This window comes from Megalobrama amblycephala, linkage group LG6 (genome assembly GCF_018812025.1).
Source record: "Megalobrama amblycephala isolate DHTTF-2021 linkage group LG6, ASM1881202v1, whole genome shotgun sequence".
In the NCBI taxonomy this organism is placed as follows: domain Eukaryota; kingdom Metazoa; phylum Chordata; class Actinopteri; order Cypriniformes; family Xenocyprididae; genus Megalobrama; species Megalobrama amblycephala.
Window position 1 is genome coordinate 39,696,334 of NC_063049.1, and position 19,187 is coordinate 39,715,520.

The 19,187-nt window shown below is 40.4% G+C and overlaps 1 long non-coding RNA gene across 3 annotated transcripts in view; it reads left to right on the forward strand.

Moving 5' to 3' along the window:
• LOC125270704 overlaps positions 1-18,042 on the forward strand; it is a 55,815-nt gene extending 37,773 nt beyond the window's left edge. For 2 of the 3 annotated variants that reach the window (XR_007185424.1, XR_007185425.1), the window contains 2 exons: positions 7,566-7,677; positions 8,256-10,171. This is a non-coding gene — a long non-coding RNA (uncharacterized LOC125270704). Of the gene's footprint in view, positions 1-7,565; positions 7,678-8,255; positions 10,172-17,404 lie in introns of those variants that run through there. The other variant, XR_007185426.1, reaches the window with a different exon arrangement.
• The last annotated feature ends 1,145 nt before the right edge of the window (positions 18,043-19,187 follow it).

A 19,187-nucleotide genomic window follows, 5' to 3' on the forward strand; every position in this document is an offset into this window, starting at 1 on the left:
CTATAAGCTCTATTCGTTATTGGATCTGAAGTAATTCTGTATTCCTAACGTCTGGTGTGACCGTACCTTTACTCTAATCTGTGAAAAGAGGGATATACTGAAGCTAAGCTGACTGATCTTAGGTACTAAGTATATATATAAAAATCTAATTCAGTCCCTACAGACATTAAGAGGGAACACACTGATCTGAAGTCATGAGCTTATCAGTCAGGCCTCTTCCAGTGAATCAAGCCTCAGTACATCTTCTTAATGCTTAGTGCTGGTCCTGTAAACTGACAGATAATCAATGACTCTTTGAAGCAAACAAAAAGCCACAAGAGAGGAAAAAAAACTTGCAAAGAACAAAGAACAGAACTTGAGTTTCCGGTTGACTATGCTAACTACACAAGTTGTTTCCCACTAAATACTGTAATATTAATATCGGTTCAAAATAATAATTTAATAATGTAGATCTTTGGGAAATATATGCAATACATTTGGAGACTAATTTCTTTAGCTGATTTCAATATCGTTCAATTTCAGAAAAAGCCCATAGCCCATAACAACGATTAACCGTGTCCATGCATCTTTAAATATGTGTTTCCAATGTTGATTGGTAACTAATATATTTTACACTTGTGTGTGTTTTTGTGACTAAATGTGTCAGAATAATGGTAAAGTTGAAAAAGCCAAATGTCAAGCTGCTCTTCTGGTTCAAGTTCAAGTTCCATCTATTGAAACTTTACTTCAAAGTGCTCTTGCAGGCAATGCATATGTTGTCATGGTACACAGCACACATGGAAGTCATTCAGGGCCTTAAAAGGGGATGGTCCTTTAGCTCGACACATAAAAGCTCACCCTGGTTGAAAATAGGACACAGTGTCTTATACACAACTATGACACAATGTAGCACGATGAACACTAACTGTAAAGAAGTGTCAGTGTCATGATGCTGCTTTAGAAATTTCAGGATTCTTTGATGAAAAGACAGTTCAATTTATTTGAAATAGAATTTTTTTTTTAACGTTATAAATGACTTCACTGTCACTTTATCAATTCAATGCAGCCTTGTTGAATAAAAGTGTTAATTTTATTAAAATCTTTTTTATATTTAAAATATTTTTAACTGCAATTTTTAAGTGCAATATATATATAGAGCAAGGCTGCACTTTTATTCAACAAGGCTAATTTTAATTTTATTTATTTATTTTTTCCTGACAAAAAACATTGTTTTATATGTCTTGATATTTATGCATTTATTTAAAAGGCGGAATCGTTCATTCTTTTGGGTTCTTTCATTGAATCGGTTGAATCAATGAATGAATCAATCTGAACAATTTGTTCATGAATCAAACTAATTTGGTTCAAGTTCAGCTATGAGCAATTACAAAGGTCACATTTTGGTCTATTACTCAATTAAAGCTACCATTTAGCTTCAAAAAACTTTGGAAATAGTGCTTTAGTTGTATGGACCACTTTTATGATAGTTTTATGGTGGATCCTATTTGAAGCTTAAAAGCCACTAGTGTATTCAAAATTTGTATGTGTTCTACAGGAGCAAGAAAGTCCTACAAGTTTGAAACAACATGAGGGTGTCACGGGAGAACACAAAGCAAACAGGTAGATCCAAGTGCAGCGATAGGGGTTTATTTAGGGCAAATCCAAAAGTGTAATCCAGTTAACAAGCAGGGGTCAAAATCCAAAAACAGCAGTCCAACAAAAAACTAGAAACAAAACCAGCGAACAAGAAAACCTGGGAACAAACATCTGGGGTGACATTAACAACGAACCACAAACACAGACAGAAACACCTCAGTATAAATACACAACACTAATGAAATTATGCCAAACAGGTGAGTGCAATGATAATGAGATAATGAGTCCGGGGAGTGCGTGATGGGATATATAGTCCTTGGGGTGAAAACAGTCCAGGATGGAGTGCCCTCAAGTGGCTAATTCGGGCACTCTCACTGACGGTCGTGACATTACCCTCCCTCAAAGGAGCGGCTACCAGACGCTCCACCAGAAAAAAAAAAAAAAAAAAAAAACACCAGCAACTCAGGAGGGAGGTGGACAGGAGGAGGATCAGGGGGAGGGTAGGCGGGTCAGATCCTGGGTGTCCTACTGGACACCAGGGCGGTGCTGGAGGATCTAACCAGGCGACCACTGGCAGGTTTGGAGTCCTGACTGATTGCCAGGGTGGCGCTGGAGGAACCGCCCAGGCTGGTTCCAGTGGTTCAGACGGCCCGGGCCGTGGCGGCAGGGCAAAAGGCTTGGATGACGGCGGCAGAACAGAGGGTCTCGGCGGCGGTGGCAGGACAGAAGGTCTGGGCGGCGGTGGCAGGACAGAAGGCTTGGATGACAGCAGAAGGGCAGAAGGCTTGGATGACAGCGGCAGGACAGAAGATCTGGACGGTGGCAGGGCAGGCCAAGGGTGCTCCGTGGTCGTATCAGGGAGAGCGGGCAGCTCGATGGCCGTATCAGGGAGAGCGGGCAGCTCTGGGAGGGCAGCGGGCTCGGGCTGCTCTGGGAGGGCAGCGGGCTCGGGCTGCTCTGGGACGGCAGCGGGCCCGGGCTGCTCCGGTGGGGACGGCAGCGGGCCCGGGCTGCTCCGGTGGGGACGGCAGCGGGCCCGGGCTGCTCCGGTGGGGACGGCAGCGGGCCCGGGCTGCTCCGGTGGGGACGGCAGCGGGCCCGGGCTGCTCTGGTGGCGCCGGCAGGGTAAGGCGCTTCGGTGAAGCCAGAGCAGTCTCTATGGTCGGAGGGTCTTGCAGATCGGAGGAAGCCCTCTTCCTCCTTCTCCTCCGCTTACGAGGGTGAGGCGGTGGCTCACCCAGACTGGACTCACTGGCTAGAGCGGGCTCTGGAGCGGGCTCACTGGCTGGATTGGGCTCTGGAGTGGACTCACTGGCTGGAGCGGGCTCTGGAGTGGACTCACTGGGCGGAGCGGACTCTGGAGTGGACTCACTGACTGGAGCGGGCTCTGAAGTGGACTCACCGACTGGAGCGGGCTCTGAAGTGGACTCACCGACTGGAGCGTTTACACTGGTGACGGCCTCCGTGCCCGTATGAGGATGACTCTGTGAAGCCCGTTTTCTCCGACGGCTGAGATAAGCGGCAAATCTCCAGAAGTCTACACTCCGTAGCCCCTCCATCTCGCATTGGGGCAACGGCTCATCAAGGCAGCAATTAAAAAGGTCTTTCAAAGCCGCATCATTGTAACTCAGCCCCACCGCCATCGCCCAAAAGACCTTGGCAAAGCAGCCTACCTCCCATCCGTCTTGCCTTAGGGCCCTCAATGCCCGAAGTTGAGCCATCCGCTCCTTACTGTGGACCGGGAAAGGGATCCGGAACTCCATGCTGCTGGATCTATTATCTGGTGGTTCGTTCTGTCACGGGAGAACACAAAGCAAACAGGTAGATCCAAGTGCAGCGATAGGGGTTTATTTAGGGAAAATCCAAAAGCGTAATCCAGTTAACAAGCAGGGGTCAAAATCCAAAAACAGCAGTCCAACAAAAAACTAGAAACAAAACCAGCGAACAAGAAAACCTGGAAACAAATATCTGGGGTGACATTAACAACGAACCACAAACACAGACAGAAACACCTCAGTATAAATACACAACACTAATGAAATGATGCCAAACAGGTGAGTGCAATGATAATGAGATAATGAGTCCGGGGAGTGCGTGATGGGATATGTAGTCCTTGGGGTGAAAACAGTCCAGGATGGAGTGCCCTCAAGTGGCTAATTCGGGCACTCTCACTGACGGTCGTGACAGAGGGTGAGTAAATAATGACAATTTTCATTTTTGGGTGAACTTTCACGTGGAAAAACAAATTGCAATACTGGCTCACACACCAGAGAGTAATGTTGTATTTTCTCTGAATAAGTGGGCAGAAAACAAGACTTAACTCTTCCTTTCAGACAATGACAATTCAGATATTCTAATTTTAGAGTGTTTTAAACCTCTTCTCTGTCTGTATAGCGTGGGGACGGGAGTCGGAAAAAGTCATGGAGGCATTCCCACCGGTGTCAAATGGATTTCGCCAGGGTCACAGACAGGATTCGTCTAATATAAAGACAGGGAGCTGAACTCAGAGTGTCACAGGGGTGTGTTTGGTTTATGCATTCCAGCAGCACAATGGTTATCCTTCGAGGACATTTGGAGCACACACTTTCTGTTGTTCGCCTGACACATATGATTTGGCCTGAGACACTGAATGGACATCTGGTTAGGAAGGCCACTTAACTGAACAGAGAAATGGAGAAGCTGAGAAAGTCAATGGGAAAAAAAGAGAAGAAATAAAGGAACCATGTGTTCTGGCTTTGAACTGTTGAGGTTGTATTTGTGTAGTTAACACCCATTTTCAGATGGGTGGTGGTGTTTCAGAATGCACTGATAATCCCCAAAACTTAATCCATGTAAGTCAAGAGTCAGTCTTGATTACTATGATGCATCGTGAAAGCAAAGTGTAGCCAAGAATTTGTTCCGAATTTGATTTTTAATCCTTCCTGCCATTTTGTTCAAATCAGTCAAGATGGTGAGCTTAGAAATTTTTGGAACAAACAACTAAACCTACTGAAATTGCATCTGTCTAGGACTATAAATCAAAGGTAATCTCTTGGTATATAATTTTGTCAAAAACATGCCAAAGACCTGTTTCTACAGAAAAAGACCAGCTTAGTCCATCTTGAATTTGCATGCTGGCCCAGACTAGTTTGTGCTGACTATAGTGCTGGTGCAAAATAAAATTTTGGTAGCCAAGTCAAGTCACCTTTATTTATATAGCGCTTTTTACAATGTAGATTGTGTCAAAGCAGCTTTACATTGATAACTGGTACATTATTTTGGCTGCACAGCAGCTCTTAAAGAATAGTGTCAATGCAGGCAGATCAAAGCACTGTTGAATTATCAAATGCCAAGTCAAATGTCAAGTGTCCCCAACTAAGCAAGCCAAAGGCGACAGCGGCAAGGAACCCAAACTCCAACAGGTGACATCAGGTGGCAAACAAGTGGTAAATAGGTGTTAAAATGGGGAAAAAAACCTTGGGAGAAACCAGGCTTAGTCGGGGGGGGCCAGTTCTCCTCTGGCGAACAGTGCTTTGTTACGACTCAGGTTGCTATCATAAGTCCGAGAGGATCGCAACATTCAAAGTATTTATTTCAGTTCCATCCATTTCAGTAGCAAAAGGAAGTAGTTGAAAAATCATTTCACTGTGGCTCTCAAATCAAATATGGCTGCCAGCTGACTAATCGTGTTGACATTTAACCTGATAAGCTACCGTGGATGTCAAGATGTCAAGATTTGAGTCTGTTCTTCACACAGTGCTATTGCATGGTTTCACAAGAACATAGCGCAATCATATGGACCATGTTTATTAGGGCTGGGTATTGTTAGGAATTTCACAATTCGATTCGATTTCGATTCTTGAGGCTTCGATTCGATTCGATTTCGATTCGATTCGATACTGATTTATTAGCTTCGATATCGATTCAATAATAAGTAAATACACAAGTAATTAAGTACCTGAGTATATTTTTAAATAATGTGTGCAGTATTACCAATGTTTAAGAACAAATTGACCCCAGCATGTTTCCTGTCATGGTTTATTTAGCAGAACAAACTGTACAATATTGTACATGTGTTGAATACAAACCACAACTGTAACAAACAGGTGCTTTATTAACACCTCTAAAGTGCATGTAACTGTAAGTAAGTATATTTCTTTTTTCCTATACATTCAAGTTATAAAAGAAATGTAAACAGAAGCACAAAATGTGCATGCTCATAAAAAAATGTATTTAAAGCCCACGTTTTCAACAACACTATATGGGCATAAGTCTTTACAGATGTAGACGGCCACGGATCCTGTTATCTTCTGTGCATGAACGGAGCCTGAAGGAAATTTGCAGTGAAAGGCTTTGTCGAGTTGTGTCTGTTTAGAATCATCCGGCTTAGCCACGCTGGATTGTTTTTGTTGCATTAGATCTGCATGGTGTCGAGCTAGGTGGTTGCGCAAGTTAGTTGTGTTGTTACAATATTTAAGAACGGTGTGGCAGTGCTTACAGACCACTTTGGTTTTATCCACCTCTTCATTTGTTCCCGGCTTACAGTGGAATCCAAAATGAGCCCAAACGTCGGCTTTTAACGTTGGTGGTGCAGGCTTGAACGGAGTGCAGCTGCTGTCTGCCATCTTGCTGTTTTGGTAAAGCGCGTCTTGTACAACGCTGAACGCTTTCACTAGAGTGTTGCCCACAGCGCCGCCACTGGCCGGTGGGCTGCATCGATTCATAGGATTTGATGAATCAATATTGAATTGAGAAACAAATAATTGCAATGCATTGATGAATCAATATTTTTACCTAGCCCTAATGTTTATGGTGCTTTTTTGTCGATTTTGAGTTTAACAGCACTGGTCCTCATTAACTCCATTAGCATTTCCACAGAAAGAAAGAAATCAGTCTGAAAGTGATTCCAAAGATATCGTTCCTCCATGTCATTATCATTATAGCTGTGGTGTGAACCTCCATATCCATCTCCATATTCTCCATATTAAACCTTCATAGTCATCATTACACTTATCGTTCTTCATGTGAAAGAGCCTTAAATCACCATCCACTTTTGTCAGCTGGAAAAGAGCAGCTTGATTATGTTTAACATGACCTGTAAGGTTTAACCATAAATTCATAACCGAATGAAGGTGAATAAATGATGACAATTTTTTTGGGTGAACTATTCCTTTAATACAAAATTTAGACTGTGAAATTGACTTTTATATAGGCTTATATCAGTGGTTCTCAACTCCAGTCCTCTGGACCCACTGCTCTGCACATTTTGTATGTCTCTCTTATATGACACACTCAATTCAGTTCATGCAGACTCTCCTAATGAGCTGATGATCTAAATCAGGTGTGTTAAATAAGGGATACATACAAAATGTGCAGAGCAGTGGGTCCCGAGGACTGGAGTTGAGAAACACTGGCTTATATTATACCATCTGAAACATGTATGATTGTGGTGTACTTCTTTTTATATATATTTCAGGGCTGAACCATCTCAGACCAAGGCCTTTCAAAACTGACACTATGATATGGTATTGGTCAGCTACCCGCTGCTTTGATAGGACTGAGTATTGAGTCACTGGAGTTGAGTTCAAGAGAAGGTTAACAAAGCAAGCCCTACCCACACCTCTGTTCTTTTCCCAAAGACAAGTCAGTGCTTTGTAATGCTCCGAGATGTCAGAGGCTGACATCACGTGCTGGCCTGACTGTGGCCTGGAATCCTGGGAGTGACTTCCTGTTGCATGCAGAGTGTTCTCTGCTTCACACAGTGACGTCACCACGGTGTATCCCAGCGGGAGCCCACTAGTGAGGGTCAAACCGATGAGAGTGAGTGAACGAGAGAATAAGAAAGAAACAAGCAACAGAGCCAATAATGTTTGGCAGAACAAAAGGGGGATAAGAAAAGGTTATTTCCCCAAACGTTTATTTTAAGAGGACATATTACTCCTCAGATCAATTTAGGAATGGTGTTTTCTTTCAAGTTTGGTTTGGATGACTTTCCACTGTGTGTCTTACAGCGGTCAGAGCTATCGACCATGAGATTATACCGCTGTGTGGTGGTGGGACTATGGCCTGAAAATGAAAACAGGGGCCGCTATTACATTCTGGATGCTTCGCGTCCTGATCATGGTAGGTTACAGCCTTTTATGAATTTGCTTGTATCAGCTCCAGCCTGAGTTTTGGCATTTCCAAGTTTTACAAATTAAAAAAATGCATTATGAAAGCACGTTAGTATGAAATTTCTGGGTCACTACATGTAAAGCAATGCCTGTTTCCAAACAGGTTTCACAAAAAAAAAAACTCCATTGATTGGACATTCAGATAGTCCTGCTCCAAACTCAGGCCATTTGTTGAATCAGTGTCTGGCCTAGTCCGGGCAAATTTATTTGTGGAGCAGATATGACATGCCTCACATTTAAATAAATATATAACCTTCCTTCCAGAACAAATTACTTGAATTCTCTCCAAATGTGCATTAATCTTTCTCTTGTCGAAGTGTAGCATGTGATATATATATAAAACCATGGCATGTTCCCAATTCCTCAACATTTCAGGATGTTGTAAATAAAAAAGCATTTAACATGTTCCTTACTCCCATGTGTGAGAGAAAATGCACCTGCTTAGCCGAATTCCCACAAGAAAAATTAGTTTTGGTATTATATTAATGAAATGCATTGTTGCCTGTGATCTTGATATTGTTTGGACAGTCCTACCTACAGACCTGTGAACTGTAACCCCGGCCAGAGGATCCCATCTGGAAAGGTTCGGCCCATTGAAAAGAAGCGTCCAATTCAGTTCCCGGGCCTTCAAAGAGGAGTCAGAGTCATGGCGTTAGAAATTAGATTAGTCAGAGCCATGAAGTGTCCAGTGACTCTGAGAAGAAACCGAAGCATTCTGGGGATCAGAGGGCCTGGATGCAGCCAAGAGAAGAACAAGCATAAATCAAGAGAGGGTTCATCCCAAACAATACCGTCTGCTTAGAGTCCTAAACCTCCAACAGATGCACTGGTTTTCTTGCCTTTCTCCCTATAGCTTGCTAGCAAAATATGGGCCTCAGGAGAGCATTAAAAGGAGACTGGTGAATGATGGGCACAGCAATAATGGAGCAATCCTATCTAGCCCTGTCTTGCATGTATATTGTTCAGATGTGTGGGGTGGCAAGAAGTAAGATGCTTGTTTTTTGCTACAGTATATAGATGTCAGCTGCAGCAACCTACTTCCACCGGAACAGGCCCAAACTGAAAGACCCCTAAAACCGGCAGAGCTTATCAAGATTTGAGCAGAAGCACAACTGGACATGAATTCGTTTTTTTTTTTCCTCTTCTCCATCTGTACCACTCTGATTTACATGACTTTTTATAATAAGCAGGGCCTTGAGACAAGCAACATTTGGACAGCAATGACAGCACATCTGGCGGGAGGAGAGAAAATAGAGAGAGTCTTCCTTTTCCAAATGCTGAACTTGCCTGGAATGGAAAGGCATGGTCAGGGTGGAATCCCAGGCCGGGGGCTGACATTTGGATGGCTTCTTGCACTGCCTTGGAACAGAATGCCGGGTAAGGATGCAGTGCATGTTCTTAAAAAGTTTTAGATTAGTGGTTCTTAGACTGACGTTGTATGCAACATGACTCTGGAAATTCAAATTTTATTTAAATGAGTTAAATTAGTATTTCTGATATATATGTAATTTTAATATAGCTTTGAGTATTTCAGAATCTTGTATATAGTCTACATTCAATAAAAAAAATCTTCACTGTTCTGAAGCTGCACATTGGCATAGCCATGTTTGTCAAAGTGCAGGCATCTCAATTTTATTCTGCATGCAAATGTTGCCCCTCCAGTTCACACCGCCTGATCCAAGCATCAGTCGCTAGAGCGCCTCTTGAGATCAGGGGAGTGAGGTTTACATGCACAGGCCTACGTCTGTTACACAAAAAAATTCTGTAGGCATCTAAATGCTCAATTTCTTTGTTTCGTCTTATACTATTTCAGTTGTTACACTGTAAAGCCTGCATGATGTTCACTAAGGATAAAGATTTTAAAAAAAAGAAAAGTCATTGAATATGTATATGAGCCATTCCTAAAAGTTCATTTTTTATCTTTTTATCTGCATGTATGATTTTGAACATTTGCATATGCGTCTCTTTTGAGAGGGAAGTAGGGGGAATTTTGTTGGCCGCTGAGGACTTTTATTATGATGGTCTAGCCCATAAGAAGGGAAGGGCTGCCATTTTGAAGAGGTATGTGTGTGTTGTGTTGTGTTGTGTTGTGTTGTGTTGTGTTGTGTTGTGTTGTGTTGTGTTGTGTTGTGTTGTGTTGTGTTGTGGTGAGGTGACCTGCTTTTGCTACCTTAAAGGTGCTATAGAGGATGTTTTGTTTTATACATTTTTGCAATATTACTTGAAACTGCCTTTACTAACTGATAAAAGACTATTTATTAGGTGCACTGAAAGGAATAATATCAATATACATCATCTGTGCACGAGGTAGGGCCTTAAAAACATCCGCCAATCGTTTGCGTGATCATCGCATAAACTATTGGCCGTCTGGCTTGTCAGTCACCGCCATTACGTTCCTTGTGAGAGACGTGCGCGGATTGGCCCTCTGGCTTGTCAATCAGTGCCATGACGTTCCTTGTGAGAGATGTACGCGCTCCAGTAACTTTCCACAGGCGCCGCATGCAGTGTTTTTGTCAGGAGTAACAACTGCAGATTATGAGTTACCTGCGGTGAGTCTGACATAATGAATCCACTAACACGACACAGCGAATGCCGGTGGTAAACAAACACTCGTGTTCCAATACTCGTGCACGAGTTTTGGGAGGCGTTCCCTCAAAATGAGCTGTGAAGCAGGGGGGTTGTTCTTACGCATGCGCTCATTTCAAAAAGTTGTCGAAAACATCCTCTATAGCACCTTTAACTCCAAAGCAATGGTCCAAAATGATCTCTGAAAATAGAGATATGGTGCATTAGACTTTTATAGGTGCACTCTCTAGTCGGGGATACATGTTTTTTCTGATTATATTCTGAGGACTTTTTTTCTCAGCTGGAGGATAAGCTGTGTTTTTGTGGGGCCTTGGATCAGCAGATTATACTTTTTCTCTTTTGGGGACTTTTTTTTTTCTTTTCTTTTTCATCTGGGATTTCGGTTTGTTGCCTGCACCAAGGCAGAAAAAGAAGACTTGAGTATTATCTTTATCATTACTTTTTAGGGACTGGTGTGTTACTGCCAAAGAGCCTATTCATGGACTTTCGTTATTTGGACTATTTTGTTGGATTTTATCAAAGGGTCAACAATTTGTTTTGTTTGGTTTTACCTTCTAGCAAATAAGTAAAAGGAAACCATACAACCAAACTCTCCCTGTGATAATGACTCGACCCTTTCGTACAGAGTTGCAGTTGTTATAAAGTGATATGGACAATTTTGCAAAAGAAATCAGGAAATGTCTGTTTGGGTTGGCTAACATTAGACTGTAATTCAGTAACTCAATCAGTAGAGCTTGGTTCTAGCAATGCCAGCATCAACGTTTTGATTCCAGAGGTATTCCAGGGAATGCATAAACCAGGATTGTGTGCAAATAATAATTAAATTGAGAGCTTTTTAAGGGTGTAGAATTACAATTTGAATGAAATGATGTATAATTAAAATAAGATGAAATTCTAAGACATTCATATTTGAATTTGAGTTTTAAAAGCCTTCAAGTTGCTAGCAGTTTTCTAGGGTGTTGCTTTGTGATTATTATGGTGTTATGGGTGGTTGCTAGGGTGTTGCAATGCGGTTTTCTAGGGTGTTGTGGGTAGTTGCTAGGATGTTCTGAGATAGAAAGATGACTATCTTCAGCCTGTTTTTTACATAAAAGGCATAAACTGTTAAACACGTTAAAAAAGCCCAAATTTTCCCAATCTTGCAATGAAGAACCCCTGTTTGTTTTCCATGTTGTCAGAGTGATTATGGAACTTAGCATTTCTTCTTTGTTATATTTACTCATGAGATGGTGAAAGTTTTTTGGATGGAACGAAGGGGAGATTTTTAACAGCTCCATTTACCGACTGAAAGTATAGACTTCCTGTCAGATCAAGATGGTTTCATCCGAAGCCATCATAACAAATGTGAGATTACAAGAGGTTCGACATCATGTCACTTCATCCCCTTTCCAGGAAATGTTGGCTGTTCTCAGCTGTTACACTGCCACAGCCAAGCTCTTGGGTTAACAAACATTGTGAAGCGGCATACAAAAGACTCTAGTGCAAATGTTAAATAAACAGTATGCGTTTCAAGTGCTGAATGTGACATTCAGCGCCTGCCTCATCTCGCTCACTTTGTGTACAATTTGTCTGGCCTGGATACTTGAGTCGGGGTTTGTTTTGGTGTTTGGCTTTCTTTAACTATGCAAACTCATGCTTTGTTTCTCCACAGCTTCAAAAGACTGATTGTCCTAGAGAAAACACCTTGCCCTCCTCCTAGATATGAGTCTGGAAAACATGGCAAACCGCTGTGACTTTCAGATGAACTGGGAAAGGCCTAATATTATACAGTAATTGAAGCAGCAAATCAATTTGCCAAATTTGCCAAAAGGTTTGTCGGTAAACATGACATCTTTCATCATTTGCCAATGATTGACAACGTTTAAATCGGTCTTAAAGTTGATTAAATGTTGTTATTTCCATATTTGGACATATTTTCGAGTATGAAACTGGATTTTAATGTGAAAAAATGTAGGGTGCGACTTGCATTTATCCATCAGGAATTGATTAGATGAAAAGATACCAGAATGGAGTCAAGTGGTTAGAAATGAGCTGAATAAGTATGAGAGTGACAGCACAATATGACACCAGTCGGATAGAAAGTTGTTTTAAAGGCCGTTTTTATTTTTTATTTTTATTTAGATTAACCTGATGATCTGTGTGATACATTTTGCACAATAAAGTGTTATTTTAGTAGTATTTAAACTATTATAGTTTTTTTTGAATTTCCTATTATTTTTATATATTCAGCTTTCATTTTCATTCTTGTTTTAGTAAATTTCTGTGCTTTTGTCGTGTGTGTGTGTGTGTGTGTGTGTGTGTGTGTGTGTGTGTGTGTGTATATATATATGTGTGTATATATATACATTTTAAAATTAAATATTATTGTTAAATTAAATATAATTATGAGAAGTTTTTAAATATTTTCAGTTCATTATGAAACTGGTGGATAGAATAGACTATGGCGGGCCACCACAGTCTATGTCATTATTTAAATTTAAAATTTTACTCTTTGTATGTTTTTTTTTTTTTTTTTTCATTTTATTATTAATATAGCTTTATTACAATAACTGACAACTATATATATATATATATGTATATATATAAACACTGGCTCAATAAGACCAAGAATGAGCATTAGAGAAGTCAATTTTGATTTCAATAAATCAGAAATATGACAATATTGTTGGCAGATGTGCTCATCCAGGCAATGTGCCTACGTTTCCTGATAATTTTTCCCCCATTTCTGCATATTATTTCCTTTTGTCTCTTTATTGTCCATAAAAATGGCGAGTAAGCCAAATAAAAAATTATTTTCTTTTTTTGTATGAAACACAAATGCTTCAACAAGAAGATTAAGGGAAGATTATCACTCAACAATAACCTAAATTTCTGTCTGTTCCTCACACAATAGTGTAATTTGACTGGCATCTACATCATATACATGATACTTTTATGGTGCCTTATGTTTTCTCCTTATAGCTTGACAGTATAAATCACTGTCCGTTTGAGTTTCATGGAAGAACTAACTGTTCCTTTAAAGCCTACTCTCTTTTTGTGATGTCTGACTCCAGATGGTCATTTGAACGTGTTAGTTAAGGTGCCATGCTGAGGACTCAGGGAATATGAATATTTCAGTGCTTTCTCTGTCTGCTGGCAATGTCTGAAATCGGAGAGCCAGCGACGATAATCCATTTACCCCACACCATCTTACCGTATGCTTCTAACAGGGTGGGCCCATGCCTGTCATACATCAGCTCACATGTTTTGTGTCGCCCAAATTCCTTGACAACAGCTGTGTATATGTAAAGATTAAATCAATACAAGGAGGGAAAAAAGATGTGCCGTTTGCTAATGACACCGTGTCTTCACCTCGTTCTTTCATCTTACCCGTATAGTGGCTTTTCAGCCGTAAGATGGCTTTCTAAAAAACTTGCTGCCATTCCATTAACCTTCTCTCTTTTACATTCCTGTCAGGGTCATTTGATAACTCTTCAGATATTATTTTGTAACAGCCTTGGTAGAGCTTTTGTGAACTTCACTTTCATGAAAGCGTGGCCCTTGCTGATAGACATTGTCACTTGTGTTTCATTGTTTTACATCTCATTTCCAAAGTAAAAAAAGATTGGCTACAATATGATGGTGCAGGGTGAATCTCATGACATTTAGACATTTTCAGCAGCCGCTCAGTGCTCGTGTACCCGCCGAGAACAGCTTCATCTCGGCCGGTGCTTCGGGGATTTGCCACTGGCTCTAATAGTGGTTAAACATGACATATAATTCATGCATGGACTATTCTAGATAATGTTTGTTCAAACTCTGATTTTGTTTGAGCCCCTCAGCAATCTTTCACAGGCATCTTTAGGTCTGCTGTTTGATGTGTACCAAATGCTCCACAGTGGAAAAATCATGGCTCAAACTTCCAAAAAAGTACCAGTGTGGTTTTATTAGAAGGGCGTCGGACATGCCCTCCTACTGAACATAAGGTGGTCTCAGTGACACACAGTACTCTCAATGGGATATCCTACTCTCGACTGGTCCCAATCGGTGAGAAAGCTGTGGGTTCGTGGTTACCATGCGCTTCACGCTTTTGTCTGACAGCTGCCCACATCCTGCCCCGGCATCGTGCTGAGCTTCTCAGGGTGCCGTCACTCCCAGTCCATTAGGAAGGGAGTTGCTCGTCCTGACTGAAGTCAAGCAGTGTGAAAATACTTCTCTGGGTGGTGTTGTATTATCAGAACAAGAGGTGGGGACACTTTTGGGGCCAGCCAAAAGTTAAAGTGCTTCAGTTTATGTCATTTTTAATGTTTAATGTGATGCCATTCAAAGGAAACACATGAAACGCATTTCTCTTTTGAACGAGGGCCATTTGAGATTCAAAATCATCTTATCCTGTTGGGGAATGTTTTTGTTTCCGTAATGTAAGCTGTGCACAGACGCAGATAAGAGTTATTGGACCCCTCACTGAAGTTTGATCTGATCTTCGACACACTGTGCTGCAAACACAAACAATGAGGCATACTGACTATGTATAATCAATGCAACGGTTGAAATGCAATCTGATATTAACTGTAGGTCATTTTGCTCTTTGCAGAATAAATGCATAAATGTATTTGGCTTCCTTATTCTGCCTCTGGCTTTAACTCTTGGTGGTTTTGTAAATGAATAGTATTTGTCTGTCTGTCTATCATTGGTCTCTGATCATCTATCTATCTGTCGCTCTATCTACTATATCTATCCATAAGGCCTATAAACCTTAAAATGTAAAGACTTTTTTTTAAACAAGGCCACACCAACATTCAAAGTTTGCCTAGACAAACTTTGCTTATATACAACCCAAATTCCATAAAAGTTGACTTTTTTTTTTCTTTTTTCTTTTCAAATTTGAATAAAATGAAAACCATAAAAGACCTTCAAATCACATGAGCCAATATTTTATTCACAATAGAACATAGATAGCATAGCAAATGTTTAAAGAGAGATATTTTAAACTTTTATCCACTGAATGAGCTCATTTCAAATGTGATGCCTACTACAGGTCTCAAAAAAGTTGGCTTGGGGACAACAAATGGCTGAAAAAGCAAGACATTTTGAAATGATTCAGCTGGGAGAACATCTAGCAACTAATTAAGTTAACTGATATCAGGTCTGTAACATGATTAGCTATAAAAGGGAAGTCTCTCAGATGTAAAATGGGCAGTCTGTGAAAGAGTGCTTAAAAAGATTGTGGAATACTTTTAAAAAATGTTACTCGACGTCAAATTGCAAAGGTTTTGCAAATCTCATCATCTACAGTGCATAACATCACCAAAAAATTCAGAAAAACTGGAGAAATCTCTGTGCGTAAGGGACAAGGTTGAAGACCTTTATTGGATGCTCGTGGTCTTCGGGCCCTCAGACGACACCGCATCACTCATCGGCATGATTGTGTCAATGATATTACTAAATGGGCCCAGGAATAATTCCAGAAACCACTGTCGTTAAACACAATCTGCTGTGCCATCTGCAGGTGCCAACTAAAGCTATATCATGCGAAAAGCAAGCCATATGTGAACATGGTACAGAAGCGCCGTCGTGTCCTGTGGGCCAAGGCTCATTTAAAATGGACTGTTTCAAAGTGGAAAAGTGTTCTATGGTCAGACGAGTCCAAATTTGACATTCTTGTTGGAAATCATGGACGCCGTGTCCTCCGGGCTAAAGAGGAGAGAGACCTTCCAGCGTATTATCAGCGTTCAGTTCAAAAGCCAGCATCTCTGATGGTATGGGAGTGCATAAGTGCATACGATATGGGCTGCTTGCATGTTTTGGAAGGCACTATGAATGCTGAAAGGTATATTAAGGTTTTAGAGCAACATATGCTCCCCTCTAGACAACGTCTATTTCAGCAGGACAATGCAAAACCATATACTGCAGCTATTACAACAGCATGGCTTTGTCGTAGAAGAGTCTGGGAGCAGAATTGGCTTACCTTCACCTAAAGAGAACATTTGGTGCATCATTAAAAGAAAAATATGTCAAAGACAACCACAAACTCTTCAGCAGCTGGAAACCTATATCAGGCAAGAATGGGTACAAATTCCAACACCAAAACTCCAGAAACTCATAACCTCGATGCCCAGACGTCTTCAAACTGTTTTGAAAAGAAGAGGAGATGCTACATCATGGTAAACATGCCCCTGTCCCAACTATTTTGAGACCTGTCCCCGGCATCAAATTTGAAATGAGCATCATTTTGTGCATAAAATTGTAAAATTTCTCAGTTTAAACATTTATGTTATCTATGCTCTATTGTGAATAAAATATTGGCTCATGTGATTTGAAAGTCTTCTAGTTTTCATTTTATTCAAATTTAAAAAACGTCCCAACTTCTCCGGAATTCGGGTTGTAGTTAAAATTACTTCTATTTCTTTGAATTTCAATTGATTTCAATTTGGAATTCCTTACATTCACATTCAAATTGCAATTCTCAATCCTGTTTGCTACATAAGTTAAAATTCAGGAATTCATTTGTAATCTGAAAGACATTTTTTATTAAATTCTGAATCATGCACTATCCTGGTGGTCACTATAAACTGTTGTTGTATGGAAAAAGAACAGCATATGAGTTTGCAACAATATGAGAGTGAGTAAATGTCAGAATTTTGAGTGAAATATCCTTTAACTAAATCACTGGTGTTGGTTTTGATGAGTATGATTGCATGCATCTGTGGTTTACCAGCAAGGGAGCAGATTCTGTTGGGAGCACAGAAGCGCTCTCTTGAGCGCTTGATGTTGATTATGATCTTTTCATTTGCTCAATTTATCACTCTGGTCACATTAGTCATATTGCTGCTTTTTGGCAATGTGGCTGTGATAAATCGCATTCGTCAGCAGTAAACAAGGGCAGGATGGGGTTGAGGCCTGTTCCATCCCTTCTACATTTCCAGATCTTTCTGCTTCCTTAATCAGGGATTTAAAACAGGTGTCCTTTCCAGTTAAAACTGTTTTTCTTCTCTTTGTATGAAACATGCTTGTTGCATAATGAGAAGCACATTTACTGCATTACTGATTTGTTCTTCTTTTTATTAGATGTTAGTTTTTTTTTTTTTTTTTCTTTCCACTTTTCCTGGCAGGTTGTGAAGCTGGACTCCTCTTATCAAGCTAAATAACACCTGGAGGGAAACTTTTAACACACTTCACTTAGCTCGATCCTCATCAAATCTAAACGTGTTTGGCACAAAGAGTCTGTCTTCTGGATCCTTCTTTGCGAGCCATGAGTCTATTAATGGCACTCCAAGGAAAACAGGTTTGGAGACCAAACAGGAAAGCGCTGGATTTGTACCAGTTTCTATGGCAGGTGAGTCAGTGATTTAGCATTCGCTTTATGAGTTGTGGCATGGGCTCTGGAGCCTCAATTATACGTGGATAAAAGACCAGGACCACAAAGCTGTGTTTTTTATACTTGTACGTTATATATTTATACTTGTATATTAGTTTTATTGAACATTGGTGGGTTTTTTTTCTTTTCATATTGCTGTTGCCATCGTTTTTAAAAACAATAAGCCATGAGAGGTTGTGCTTATTTTACAGTGAAAATGGACATGAACTAATTGCATTCATAGATCACTGTGCTTTAGGGTTAGATGTGCTGTTAAATGTTTAATTAATTACTATATGACTAAATACATTTTTTTAAAATACAGAGGATAGTATATTAAAAGCACATTTTAGTTCATATTTCATGGTGTCTCAAAATAGAACAGTTGAGTACACTTAGATGTTCTTAAGATCATCTTAAGAAGTATTAAAGAAGAATTTTTGGTATATTAAGTACAAAATTACTGCACAAAAATAAAGCACTTTAAGTACATTATAGAAATGTACTTTTTTTCACCTGGGTTTGCAAAGTAAACCTGGCTATAGATGGTTAAATGGATGCATGTAAAAAAAAGACTCAATCAATATGCTATTTTTTATGATATTGAGGCAAACGTCCCTACTATTGCTCATACTTGGGGTTAGGGGTTTAAACATCTAAGCGATCCTCTCATGGCTTATTGTTTTCAATGGGAGTGGCGCGTTTTTAAAATGCCAACATGGTACGGTGCTTTCACGCGTCAGCATTTATGCTTCTCATTTACTTTGAATGGGTGACGTCATGCATTTCTGAACTGAATTGTGGGGCTGTTGTCACTATAATGGTCACATCAGAACCAAGCTTCAGACACACCCTCCATCAAGCACAGACGCCCCATGTAAATGGAGCGTGACGAGGCGCTAAGCATCTATTTCACGCTGAGCACTAAGCGCTTTGCCATTTTTTACTGGTCGCTGAGATTTAAAGAGTGTTTAACTTTGGGTAAAACCAAAGACTTGATATATAGAAAGACGGTGCACTCGTATTATTATGAATGTGAGAAAGTGCAAAGTGCAATATGGCGGAATAAGACCCGCCTTCTAAATAAGAGCCAATCGCTGATTGATAAAGTCACTGCAGCTGCTGTTAGTAGCTCCGGTCGCTACAGAAACAGTCAGACGTGCACTTAGGACTGCACATGCACATCCAGCCTGAAAAATGCATTTTTTTTTTTTTTGTCATGATTCTATTCGAGACAGTTGTCAGATTTCATTTGTGATTTCAAATATGACATTTAATCGAAAGCTTAGCGAACAGCTCTGAAGAATTTGATGTTTCCCCATTCAAAGAGATAGCAGCTGCACTTGAATGGCTGAAAGATGGCCACCGAATGAAATGACTTGTCTTAAATGGACTTTGATAAAATGCAGTTTGTCACTGTCACTTTGTACCCAGCCGTCCAATCACAGTGGAGGAGGGGTGGGACAAATACAACACCGACGTCGTCAACAGATGACAACAAACAAAATCATTTAAAACGAGCCAGAGCAAACAATTTA